At 34.9% G+C, this 14,650-nt stretch overlaps 3 protein-coding genes across 3 annotated transcripts in view; 2 read left to right on the top strand and 1 right to left on the bottom strand.

Annotated features, from left to right (window-relative positions):
* LOC133335168 (uncharacterized) overlaps positions 1-14,650 on the top strand; it is a 400,201-nt gene that overhangs the window by 31,465 nt on the left and 354,086 nt on the right. The gene's annotated exons all lie outside the window — the stretch shown is intronic.
* The window catches only part of LOC133335151 (laminin subunit alpha), a 607,777-nt gene that overhangs the window by 339,470 nt on the left and 253,657 nt on the right, over positions 1-14,650 (bottom strand). The window lies entirely within an intron of this gene.
* LOC133335179 (serine-rich adhesin for platelets) overlaps positions 1-14,650 on the top strand; it is a 36,975-nt gene that overhangs the window by 1,912 nt on the left and 20,413 nt on the right. The gene's annotated exons all lie outside the window — the stretch shown is intronic.

The raw sequence follows: 14,650 nt of genomic DNA, 5'->3' as shown, positions 1-14,650 counted from the left end.
ATATTTAGCGAAGGGCACAGGAAAGACATACACGAAAGTCGTTTTCCAAACAAACAACAAGAATGTATATCAAAAACAATATTGAAAAAAAAAAACAAAAATAGCAACAAAACAAACAACAAGAAAACACCATAGAAAAGCTGCGGAAGGAATTTCAAAAGAAACACGTCCTGACTCTTTGCCCCTCATCTCGTCATGGTAATAAACAATTCTAAATTCAACTTTCAAATAAAAAGGGGAGAAGTAGTGATTGGTGTCCAACCTTGCCATATGGCTGCCTCCCCGCATCCAACACTGGAAATGTTAGCGAACAAGTTTTTATTAAGATTCCCTTGGAGATGTTTCCGAATCACTTGCTGCTGCGTTGCTACCATTCATTGGTATGCAGAAACAATCATAAAAACAACACCTACACATAGAACACAAGGGAATCGGTTTCTTCCATTGTCCCGTAGTCCAATTTGAACATACAACCCTATTCCACTGGTAGCTGGTATCAGAATCATGCCAAGTGTAAAAGAACGGAAATTGCCAAAGACTCTTCCACGGCTCTTAGCGAAAAGAAGAAGAAGAATATTAAGCATCAATTTCACACACTCACTCACAGTGCCAGAAAATTGGAAAACCTAGCCCAGCACAGCAACATTAAAAGGGATCACTTCGACTGACGCTAGGCAATTTCCTCCACTTAGTTGTTTTTGTTTTCGTCCAATCATAAGAATTTTCAGCGATTACTAATTTTTTGTTTTTGTATTTATTCCTAACGGAGAGGTTTAAAGGAGGTTTAAAAGCAAGTGGTTTTATTTTCCCCTTTTGCTGAATGCTGAAGAAATTTGCTATTTCAGATACAAATTGTTTGAATAAATTATGTGCATAAAAACACAGGAGATTGCTGCCTAAATTGCTTCACAATATAATAATTTAAATCCATTATCATTTGTATACCTATATCATTTGTGTAACTTCTTCGACGAAAGAAGGATAATTAGATCTATTATGTTTTCATTCGAAGCCCTAATTTTAAATTAGTATTTGGCTTTTTATTGGCTTGTTTCCTGGTCAGAATCAAATTTTGAAATAATTATCTAACGCAGTATATATTGATAGGCCAGTTTCGTTTGCAACGCTTTATTGAAATTATTACTCGAAATCGATTTCAAATAGAATATTGCAACACCTAAGTATTGTATATACGATTCTGATATGTGTGTACCCCTCCTGCTTCATTGTGAATCTTACGTTCTACAAAAATTTTTCACAGCAACACAATAAATGTAATTTCCAAACAAAATTTCAAAATATTTCAATGATGGTGCAGATCACGTTGCATAAAACGTAAGGTATGATAGCAAATATTGATTTATTTTTGGCGAAAAACTCGTATGAGATGAAAATGAAATTTTTGTGAAAATGTTTCCTTCAACTCACAAGGTTTTATGTCATAAATTGTTGTTATAAATGATTGCTTTTTGTTTAAAAACGCTTTATTGGCAATGCTCTGCAATGCCAAGTAGGTCTGCCCTTTTTCTCGTTGGGCGGACAAGATAACATTAAAATATAAAAATGTGCGATTTGGGGTGAAGTTCTCAACTTTAAACGGATGTAAATTCTTGCCGCCACTATGTTGCATTTGATTTCTTCTAAGTATATTTTATGATGCAGATAACTACAAAAAAAAAATATTCGAATTTGTTAAAAATCTTTAGCACCTATTTTCATGGACATGTTTCTGCTGCTCATCGAAACAAATTAGATGATGATGGTCTTTCTGTTCGTCATAAATTTGTAAAAACTTTTTACGTTAAATTTTCCTAAAATTTATTTGCCTGTATGTTCGTATATTTTATTGTTGTTGTATCATCTTTAAAAGGGAATTCTTAGAGTCGAGACAGTAGCAAAGATTTTTGCTTAGCTAAACTAGATATGGAAGGATAATAAATGCCAAATGTCCTTCCCTCCTTACACAGTTCTACACTGTAATGCGCCCGGAAATATATGTTGTAAAACTGAAGAAGAAGCATGGATTTCATTTGCAAGAAATGTTTTTGTTTCTTTCCTTGTAGAGAACGTAAACCACAGCTAAGAAGGCTCTTATTAAAGAAAATTGGTTATTGGCTATGGGTTGGATTTTTTTCCGGCATCTTTTTCGAGTTCTTTGTAATCTATGTTGGTTGACCTAGTTTGAAACCATTATTTTCATTCATGCCACACTATCCACAACGAATGAAAAAAAAGTATTGTGCTGTTGAGAGAGAAAATGTTAAAGGCGAATATTTTAAAGTCGTATTTTTGTTTTTGTAATAGACAGGGTATCCCATAATGAACCATGAATAGAGAAAAGTTCTGGGAAACGAAAGATAAAAGTTATATGTACTGACCAAGGTTATAAAATGGTTATAGTGTATATTAAATTTGTACCATTCTATATATTCTTGATCATAATAAAATCCTATATCGAATTAACCAAGTCCGTTAAAATAATGATAAAATTGCGCTTTTGTGTCGCTTCTAGGAAGTTTGCATTGAGAATATATGCCGCCCCCTAAAACAGTACCGTTGCAATTTCTGTTTTTTCCAGACGTTTTTTCAAACTAAGCTATTAATTTAAAATTGACATAATAGTATACCAGGTGACTTCCAATTTTTCCTATGTAATTTTAAGATCGACTTGTTTTCCAAAAAAAAAAATCTTTGGCAATAAGTTAGTCCTTGTAGTGGTTCTCATAACTCCATATTTAGTAATTGTTTATCCTGTTTTTAATTTACAATATATATTTATTTGACTTATTATGGAGTACCCTGCTGTGCCAGGTATATTTTACGGAAACGGAAATCTACAATTCAGTTAAGTCATGTACGTTTTATAATCCTAATAGAAAATCAATATTTTAACAAAAACGATTATATGAATTGGACATACATATGTGTTTTTCTATTCCAGTAAAAAACGTTTTTTTAATTGCTGCGTACTTCCTTTTTAATATCTGAGTAATTTTCTTTTTTTTGTGTTTTTACGCATGACATCAACATTCGGCCAAGTCCTTGATGGCAATGGCTATTAAATTTTTATTATACTTTGTAAGCCTACAAGATCTACTTCATCGTAAAAAAACTAAAAGCCCACACTCACGCTGTATTACTATATAATGCCTAATGTAACTGAAATAATACACGCGAATTACAAGCTCCGAGTACTACTGGCTGGTGCCCTATCCCCCCATGGCGACACAACACTAGGTATTGTACGCGAAAATGTTTTCCTCGTAAAGAAAAACAACACGAACAAAAGAACTACAACAATAACAATAAAGCAAAACAAATATTGTCAAGGTATAGCTGTGGTGAACAGGTTATTGTGTTCCTGAGCTAATAATACCCATTGTTGTCATTATGGGGCGCCTACACTCAGTCTACACTCCATTTCATTTGTAGATATACTATCTGTGCGTGTGTGTGGGTCTATTTATTTGTGTGTCGTCATCGACATCAGCGTCACCAGAACATTTTGTGTGTTAATTAAATACGATTGAAAGTTGCAGCGACATTTTTGTGAAAAGCTTTGCAAAAACAAAACAAAAAACTTGTGTGGCAATGAAGGAAAATAGAAAATGTGGACAGAGTATAACAGCAAATAGGCTTCCTCATTACATTTACCATACATTAATTTGTTGTCGGTTTCGTTGTTTTGTTTGCCTATTCATACAATTTTCAAACTATTTACATACACAACAACAACGAAACCAACTACCAGAAAAACAAATACGGCTAACGCCTCATCCTTAAAAATCCTTAAATTCAAATCAGGATATGCGATTCCTTTTTCATAATAAGGCTGGGTTTTAATGCCCCAGGTCATGTGTAAGGCATATACGGCAAAAGTAAGGCATGCCATCCCAACTAATCCATACAGTACCTCCCCAAGAATTAATTTAATACATATATTTTTTTGTGTCCAAGAATATTGAGGGTGGAGATTGGATGTTATCAAAAAGCGGTCTGAGACAGCAACTAATACAGGATTTCATTTCTGCGTACGTCCCTGGTCTGAGATATACCATATTGCTGTGGGATTCATTATTTACCATTAAAACAGTGATGGGGTACCAATTTTGCCCACAACCTGTTCATTTCGAAGGATGGTCATAGGCATTTTATTGACGCCTGTCTGAAAGTTTGATTTCCTTTGTTGGGTTGTGTTCTTCTACACACACACACACTCATACGGACGTTGACACAACATTTTGTTCTAGGCCAGGGCAAATGTTTCGTGTACCTGATTACAGGAAATGTGGCATTAACTTTTTTTTCCTCCTTTTGATTTACGTCAAGTGTACGGCTAGTCGAAGGTTACTTAGGTGGCAATATTTTTATGCGGAAATTTCACAGAACCCAAACAATATTTAATACAATTTGGAAAGAACTTTGCGAATTGTTTTTGCTTAAGTGTTCCAAGGAAAGAAAAAATATTTAATTAGCTGGGAAATAATAAGGGAAATGTTGGCAACAATACTAAACAAGCTTAAATTAATTTCTTCAAAGCCTCAAACATATATATATATATATATATATTATGTATATGTTACGCCATCAGTTATGCCAAGCTCTAGATGGATAATGGTAGACAAAATATATTTTTGTAAACTTCTCCATCCACGAAAATACAATAAATACATAAAATTGAAGCTCTGTATTTATAATTAAAATGTTGATTATTGTATATATTCATTTGATATTCATCGTTTTTCTTAATAACGCCAAAGGTCACTAAACTCATTGTATATCCTTCCTCATTAGAATTCTCCTATGTATTCCTTGTTAAGCATTTGCGAATGCTCAATTTAAGTTAATGACATTATCACAACCAGTTCTTAGTGGCAAACAAATGCCTCTCCCACGTAAAATCCTATTCAAAAATGAAACTGATTGATTTACATTAAATAGCCTCTCCCTTAAATAAACTATCTGTGTGATATTAACAGTCGGAAGCAAAGGACTTTTAAATAGTCCTAGCTTTTTTCAAGCTACATGACTTTATGTTTCCATATCAGTTCCAGGCAGCACGAAGCAAGCCTTACCTTGCCACAGGCAGCCATTCATTCCCACCTCCCTCAACCAGCCAGACATTCATCCAAACATGACAAATTAACTTTGGCTTTTTGCCAACACCAAAATTTTGCCAAAGTACACAATCAGAAATTCTGTCAGCCAGCCAGCCATCCCACCTTCTCTTCCGTGTCTGTGGCCCGTCGATAGATATCGGGCAGCAATGATGATGAATGCACATAGAACTGGGAAAGGTTACTTACGGTTAACCAAACTAAATACACAAAAACGAACAAAACTAAGGGCACGCAAAAGGAAGTAGCAACAAATAGTAATTTGTAATGTGATTAAGACAAGAAGCAAGCTACAGCAGTGAGTAGGCGGCAAGGAAGCAAACCCCTATAACGACCAAACCCAAAAAACGAAGAACAACAATTGTATAAAAACGTACATACCATCGTTGTGATGAACACACCTCCTTCTCTTCTGTTGTAATCCAATTCTGTGGTATGTAATAAGGAGCCTTGATTTCAAAGGTGGATAATATTCACATTTAACACGCAATGAACATTCTTCCACAACCCCACCACCTTCCATAATTTGCTTTTGACAAGCAGACAAAATAGGTGGATCTTTTGGTTAAATAAAATTATCTTCAACAGGAATAGAGTCTTTTGCATTTGTCATTTGCAGCTGAATGGAGACATAGCAATGGGAAACCGATTGATCCTGACACTTCTGAAGCCCCTTCCATTACAACACCAGTCAATGCAAATTGCAAAGTGACTTATGTTGCAGCAAAAAAAATGTTTTATTTTTTCGTAATGTAAAGTCATATAACGATGTCTTTAAATATCATAAATTACACTTTACACAATCTTAAATAAAACACATCATATTATTTTTATAGACATTTTTTTGATATTTCTGATATTTTTCTCAAAATACTAATTTATTAACTTATTCCATTCAAAACTTATTCTTAATATTTAAAACTTGCTGTCTTGTTGACTACAATACGTGTTGTCAAGCCCCACTTCACCAAAAAAATATAGTAGTCTTCACTTCTCTGTAGGTAGTTGTATAATTTTACATTCTAGCAAATACTTCCGATAAATTACATCTAAGCCCGCTAAGGTCATTTGCATTCCTGTCAGCCGATGTAGGTATATGTTGAATAAATTTTGAAGATGTTGTCTTGCTTTGGTATTAGTGTTCATTGAATATTCCTTTTAATTTTCCTTATAGGTCTGCACGACAGTTATCACGAGATATGAACGTGAACTAATTTATGCAAAACTACTGGCATGTGTGATATATGAATCTATTCAAAATTCCAATTTTTAATTGATTACAAATTTAGTGTGTTCGAATCGTTATTGCTTTTGCATAGCATGCTAAGCAAAAACTCCCTATACCAAATAATGACATTGTAGGCATTTTTATTTTATTCATTTTTTAAATTAGGGAATGTCGTTGATAGTAGATGCATATAACAGAATAATAATAATCTAACACTAGACAATTGATTATTTTTTGTTAAAAATAACTAATTATTTTCCTGGTGTGGCAAATTGTAATTTCTGGACATTGTTCGGAAGATTCCAATTTTGGTATATCTGTACCTCAAAGCTTTAATGACTTCCACGTACTATGGTTGGAGAGCCGGTATATCCTTTTTTTTTTTTTTGCAGCGCAGTATTTATATATTTTTTGCTGAAATGTACTAAAAATTTTATTATTAAAAAAAAAAAAACAATACCATCAAAGAAAAGTCCGATGTTGGCTATTGGAACGCAACAACTACCGTTTGTATGCTATGTCTTTGTACTTATATGTCAAGTGTAATCGATTGACCCCCACCACTAAGCATACAGACACACACGCGAGTCCACACATAGCCCTTCAATAGAAAACCTAACAACAGCATAGGTCAATAGACAGATATTACAACGGCGATTTCTGTCTTATATGGCATATTCTTTTGCTTTTTTCTAGAAATTTCCTTTTGCTGAAATATTTATCGAATCGTTGTTCATTAGATGATGGGTATTTTAAATGTCCCACTATTCTTCTTCGTTCGCAATTAATTGCTAGAAATGTATTTTAATTAAGACACATATTCACCTAGGGCGTTGTGTTGGGGCTTTTTTTATTTTCAAACGATTTGTTTTATTGACTTTTTCTGTTAATTTACCGATCGATTGCAAAAATGCGGAAATGAACTCTGCTTTAAATGCAATTGGGCTAATTTGAAAAATAAAAATAAATATGGGTGATATATAATTTCTCGTTTGTATTTAAGGCATTAGAAATGATATTGAATGCGGATTTGTTGATAATTTTTAGGAAATTATGTACTAATACAATAATGCAAACAAATCAAACCTATTTCAATTTTTTTATCTTAATATCCCAACAATTTAGTAGGGCTTATTTTTTTAAAATAAACCAAACGTTATTTATTCTCCCATTTGCATTTTTAAATGTACCCTCCACTATATACCTTTGGCTTATTTATCCATAAAATTAATGTTAGTGTTTAGTTATATTTACACTTCATATTTCACTGCCTTAATTATTTTAATCCTGCTGTGGTTTTCTATGTCCTGCACAAAACAAAAATAAAACACTTGTCAAATATTTAACAACAACACCACCACAAATGTGAATATTTATTTTTCCGCTTTTCAAAACTCAATTAGTTGAAATAACAAAACCGCATTTATTTTGTGTTCAATTAACTTTATTTATATCAAAAAAAAAAAAAAATATGCAGTATATCAATAAATCCTCTGACTGGTCGGCCAACAAACCAACCAAATTACAGGAAATAAATAAATTTGTTGAATTGGAAACAAATTAAAAAAAAAATAATAATGTCCAACATAAAATTTGCCATAGAACTATTCGATGGCTATTATTTAATTTCAAAATTAATATATTTGTTTTGAGGTACACATTTTGTGTTTACTTAAGAGGATTACAAGCCAAACACTTCATTAAATAGCCTTAATGGCAATGTACATTGTGTGACCATTTACAATTAAATAGCAGTTGCGGTTATTCATTATTATTATCTTATGTCCGAAGAAATAGATATTTTAAAATATATGTTTAAAGTAAAAAAACATTTCAAATTATTTTAATTTTATAAAAATAGATGTTTTACTTTATTATGCAGTTAACAAAAATAATGTGGAAAATGTGGAGTTTATGATGCGGTAATTTATTTTAATTTTAAAATTAACATTTTTTTTTTTGCTTATTTAATAGTTTTACATTACCTTGTCTTGGCCTGAACTCATGTCATAGGTCAATGTAGGCTGTACTGCTTAACTAAGCTGAAAAAAATTCTTAATGTTTAGATTTTTTAAATCATTTTGCATGATTCATGTAAATATGTTATGTGTAATGCGAAAGGTGCTTGTCTTGCATGTGTCGCGATATGAACACACAACAAAATACAGGGTGCCAACACAATGGCAGAAGTGTTGGGAAATGGGCGGTTGGTTGTAGAAATGTATTATCCTTGAACTATTTTGTTGACTACAACAACCATGTAGTATCTTCTGCATCTGTGTAGTCAACAACATATTTATGATGTGAAAACTAAGCTACAAAGTTGTTGAGCGCATTGTTGTGATGGCATCATGCATTTCTATAGAAATTATTACTATTATTATTTTTATACATTTTATTCTACAAAATAAAATACGCTCCATCCATAAAAATAAAAAAATATATATTAAAGGGACCCAACAAATTCGATTTCAAATATTACGCCTATGATATTGAAACGTAAATCGTTTCTATTATATAATTACAACATTATAAAGCAAGGACCTACGTTTTGCAGGAGCTGTTAAAATTCAAAACAACACTGTGGGATAAATCCTAAGATTCATCATATTAAGTCACTTTTTATTACGTTTGTAGTCAATGCTTCAGAACGCAACTAAATGAAATGACATCAGCAATAATCTTGCAATCTTTTGGATTGGCCAAAACCTATTTTCCACAATTTAGCGTAATTTGCATAGTTGTGCCTCAACGGAAATTTGTAAAACATTTTTCTTAATACATATCTATTCATATTTATTATCGAGCTTTAAATATATAGAAGGATCCCGCACATATACAAAGTTGTAAAAAGTATACGTAATTAGCAACAAAATGTATGTTCCCGAACTGCAAGAATCTAATATTTTTTACCACGATAAAACTTTTTTCCTTTATAATATCGGAAAAAATAGTAAAAACTCGTAGATTCTTGCAGTACAGGAACAAACACTTTTTTGCTAATTACGTATACTTTTTACAACTTTGTATATGTGCGGGATCCTTCTGTTTCTTGCAAATTATAATATCTGCATTCTGTTTAACAAATTACAAAATATTTTAGGAACAAACTTCTCTACCTCCCATTAACAACATCCCATTATGGCCACAAATACCGAAAACATTTTAAGGCTTTAACACTTTTCGCAATTGTATTGAACCCCTCAACACAGCAACTTGTGATATTGTAGGGATTATACCAACCATAAACTTTATTTATGTTGCCCCAACATAAAAACCAAATCCTTAAAATCCCCCTACCATCATAACAGCAAATCATTATTAAATGCACAATTTTGTTCAAGCCCCACGGACGAACTGAAACTTCCCCAATATTGGTTAATTTTTCAATTAATTGTTACATTATTACAAACATTTGTTGCCATTTAAGCTTCCACTTCTGCCAAAGACCGTCCGTCACTACCCTAAAAAATGCCAGGACTAGGACAACGATAATGCCTCCAACTCCTCCTGTAAAAGGTTTCCGCAAAATTATTTCTCCCTTATTTGATGTGGTTATTGCTACTACCTACCCCACCTATACAGGAAGATATACATACAGCCCAACACACAGACAGACAGGCATCCATGGCAACCACACCCTGTTCTTTATTAAAGTATGGCCACATAACTGGAGTACTACTATTTGTGTTGTGCCATGGAATGAAGAGCAGGAATGGAAATATTTTTCATTCGCATAAAATCTCACAAAGCATTCCATTGTAGGGTAGCATTTGAGATGTTGTTGTTGCTATTTTTTCTTTCCTTTTTTTGGAGCTGTTAAATGTGTTTTAACACCTCAATGTGTTGTACATGTGGCAGGCTTTTGTTTTTCCACTCCCCTCGTCTTTGTTTTTATGGCATATCGGCGGAACCTGTTGGGGGATGTTTGGTTGTTTTTGCATTTTGCGGTAGCCGAGATTAAAAACAAAATGAATGTATCACGTAACGCTTGTGATAACCCATCATCGTCAGCGGCATATCTTTTCACAATTCAAGTTGTGCGTACGATGGCTGACAGTGGGTTGTGGCATGGAGTGTGCTGTGGTGTTCACTTGCTTGTTGCTGCATGTTCAGCTGGTGTTGTATTTTTATTTGGGCTTCGATTGTATATTTACAACAGCTACTGTTACTGTCATTGCTCCAACAACTTGAATTATTTCCAATTGAGTGGGAATATGATGATGGTAGTGGTGGTGGATGATACCAGCGGTATTACTTACAGTCGATTGTTGAATTGTTGGAGGCTGTCTGTAAAGTTTCAATAAAACTATTATGGTCAACCTCACACCTTTTTTTCAGACACCCAGTCTGTGTATATTTCAAACACTTCCGGGAGTATTAAAAGCTGGTCCATTCGAATCGATTGTAACTTAAAAATTGCTGCTTTCTTAGTACACAAAATAGGTTTGGGGAGATTTCATATATTTTCCAGTGATTTTTTGCTTACATATTGATGGGTTTTCCAAAGATGCATCTCGTTTTTTGTTCAATATTTTTAAGAATGATGGAAAACAATTTTTAATGCCAACCAAACTAAAAATTCTTTTACAAAATTCTGATTATATACTACAAAAACTCTATACTATAACTATATATAATATATTCTACCAGATAAATTTTTCAAATTAGATTAGCACATGGAGTTCGAGTTTTTTTTTTAACTTCTCACCGAAAACATAGGTACATAGGAAAAGTATCTACCTTTTTGTATGTAACGACAACGCCCGCCTTCCGTTGTTCAGAAGGTTCCGTTGTACAAAAGTTTCCATAGAAATTTTTATTTTCGGTATTGTGTTGCACAATATTTAATCTGAAATTTGAAAATAAGTTAAATTTGGACTTTCACTTGCAATTGTATTAACCTCAAACTAATGGAATGAACTTTTTTTGGAGATAACATTCAAAGATACTTACAAACTTTAAAGTTTAGAAACGTGGATACCATTCGAAAACATCACTATTTCCCTCAATCTAATATTATTTCAAAACTGGTCGTTATAATTTGAAACTAATTAAAAGAAATACAATGTCATATATTTCACATTTCGTGAATTTATGACCAAAAATGGCAGAGCGAATCAAATGAAAGGATTGACCATAATCTGCAAAATGCAGCTGGTTTTTGTTGGTTATGGTGACTGTTTTTTTTCTTTGCTTCACAAACAGACTATGGCGAGCAACGACTTGGGGCCATGCAGTTTCAAATGTCCAAAAATGTACTTTCCAGTTGGAGCTGCTGCTGCACCTGCCTTTTCTCTTTTTTCAAATAATGACAGCAAGCAACGGTTGTCCGAAATAAAAACTGTTTGTTGTTCAGCATCAGCGTCTTATTTTTTTGCAAATCCCTGCATTAGTGGTGGTTCTTTCAATTTTGGTGGCCAAGCTTAAAATTTGCAGCTGGGTGTTGTTACTGCGGCCACATTGCATGTTGGGCCTGGGTTTTAATGTTTCTTCTTTTATAAAACAAAAAACATAAACAGCTGCTATGAAAAACGATTTTAGCCCGATTAAATTTTAAAGGCATTGCCCGTCGGGGTAGTTTGCACTAGTTTTAACATTTTGGTTTTATATCGGTATTTTTAAAATAACCAACACTCGTGGCAGGCAAAAGTCACTTTTTCTCTTGTAACAAAAATGACCAGACACGTTCCAGCCAGCCATTCCGTAAATTATCGGAAAGTGTGTTTATTGTCACTTAAACAAAGACTAGGGAAAGGCGTTTCTAATAACAACACCCAGTAAACAACAGGTTTTTTGTTATTACTTTGCAGTTGCCGTTTGGAGGGTTCATTTCATTCGTTCAGCAAAGTTTAAATGTGTCAATGGTAATAATTTCAGATTAATAATATTTGTATAACTAATATCTCTCTTAGGTGAAAATCTGGCCTAAAAGATCATTTGTCCCCTTGTAAATAAACTTATCTCAACAAATTTAATTAAAAAACCAAATTTATTTAAAAAAATCGATCTTGTGTGCACGACCAAACAAATAGGTTGAACTCCACCAACTTCTAATGTACAACTATCAGTTTAGGTCTATGGTTTCATCAAAGTCTACTATTTTATTAATTCTTGCAATTGATGTTACTTTTCTATTCCTCGTTGTCTCTACCTAGTCTTAATGAAATTCAAATAGCAATTTAAGGTTTTACGTGCTGTTTCTCCCATTTGCTGCATTTGCTCAGCGCATCGTCAACCCTTTCCGAAACCCCATTTCCCCATGGCATTCCTTTTTTACTTAAAAACTTAAGCCACGCAACTTCAAACTGCAGTGTTAGCGCATTCAAATCAAAGTTCAATGGCATTGCCATATTCACACATGTAAACACACGTGTGTGCATGTATACACACGCTACTGCAAATCCCACACAACCGCATTAAATATATTTCGAAAAATGCACTTTGTTCTTTGGTCGACATACGTACATGTGCGCATAGTAAGTGTGGATGTGCATTTGCATCGTGTATATCCAATGGGAGCGACCAACCTGTATGTGTTGCAAACATTTCAACATAAATACCGTTGATATATCCCCCCATACAACCATCCACCTCCTTCAGAACCATGTAGAGGTTTAGTAGTCCAAGTAATTTATTACCTCCCCAACATTTTAGAAGGAACATCGTATGCAAAACGAGGGAATACCACTGGGAGTGCACACTATTCCGTGTATGTATGCATGTATATGATTGGGTTGTTAGCCGCATTTTTGTGCACACGCATTATGACATGCATACCTGTTTGCATTCCGCGTATTTGTCTGCTCACCATTATCGTTGTTCTGTTGAAGTAGTACATATCTTCAATCGTGAAATAAGCGCGCCGGTCTTGTGCGCAAGTCCACCAATTTGGAAGACCACGTTCCAAGATGTTGTTTTCTACTTGGTCTTTCCATCTAATTCGTGGCCTTCCCCTTCTACGGGAACCATCCGTAGGCTCATTTTTATATGCCTTTTGAGCTGGGGCTTCTTCATTCATCCGCACAACATGGCCTAGCCACCGTAGTCGCTGCAGCTCAATACGACTGACTATGTCGATGTCTGCGTATAAATTGTAGAGCTCGTGGTTCATTCGACGCCGATATTCACCGTCGACGCAGATCGGCCCGTAGATCTTTCGGAGAATTTTTCTCTCAAACACCCCAAGCGCTGCCTCATCTGCTTGCGCAAGTACCCATGCTTCTGATCCATATAATAGCACGGGTAGTATCAGCGTCTTGTAAAGTGTGAGTTTGGTCTGGCGAGAGGTGGCCTTGTTTCTAAACTGCTTACTTAGACCATAGTAGCATCTGTTGGCCATCACAATCCTTCTCCGAATTTCAAAACTGATATCATTCGTTTTATTTATGGCGGTACCAAGGTATATAAAGTCTTTAACTACCTCGAAGCTGTAGTTCTCAAGTTCCACAGTTGGTCCGAGTCTACAGGACGTCTTGCGCGTTGATACCATCAGCTTGGTCTTCTCGCCGTTTACTACCAGACCCACTTTGGCAGACTCCTTTTCAATTTGTTCAAAGGTGGCTGTTACCGCTCGCAATGTTCGACCCATTATATCGATGTCATCGGCGTAGGCGAGTAACTGGTGTTGTTTGGTGTACAGAGTGCCATTTCTGTTCACCTTTGCGTTTCGTATGACCTTTTCCAGTAGGATGTTAAAAAGATCACACGACAAACTGTCACCTTGTCTGAATCCTCGTTCGGTAGTGAAGGGCTCCGATAGGTCCTTTCCTACTTTAACGGCTGACCTTGTGCCACTTAAAGTTATCCTGCATAGCCGTATTAATTTTGCAGGAATGCCGAACGCAGACATGGCTTTAAACACCTCTGAACGGATAGGGCTGTCGAATGCGGCTTTATAGTCGACAAATAGGTGATATGTGTCGATGTGTTTTTCGTGGGTCTTTTCCAGGATTTGGCGCAGAGTGAAAATCTGGTCTATGGTCGATTTGCCAGGTCTGAAGCCGCATTGGTATGGTCCGATGATGTCATTGACCATTGGCTTCAATCGTTCACACAGCACACTGGATAGCACTTTATATGCGATGGGAAGGAGACTTATTCCTCTATAGTTGGCACATATCGTCTTGTCTCCTTTTTTGTGCACGGGACACAGGATGCTGAGGTTCCAATCATTGGGCATGCATTCATCTAGCCAAATTGTGTTAATCAGCTGGTGCATGCTCCTGACCAGCATCTGGCCACCAGCCTTGAATAGTTCGGCTGGTAACCCATCGGCTCCTGCTGCTTTGTTGTTCTTGAGCCG

The sequence above is a fragment of the Musca vetustissima genome, unplaced genomic scaffold, assembly GCF_032173495.1.
Source record: "Musca vetustissima isolate MV318-11 ecotype Yass unplaced genomic scaffold, APGP_CSIRO_Mvet_v1 utg1735, whole genome shotgun sequence".
Taxonomy (NCBI): domain Eukaryota; kingdom Metazoa; phylum Arthropoda; class Insecta; order Diptera; family Muscidae; genus Musca; species Musca vetustissima.
Note: the sequence above shows the minus strand (reverse complement) of the source record. Positions and strands in the feature narration are given on the sequence as shown.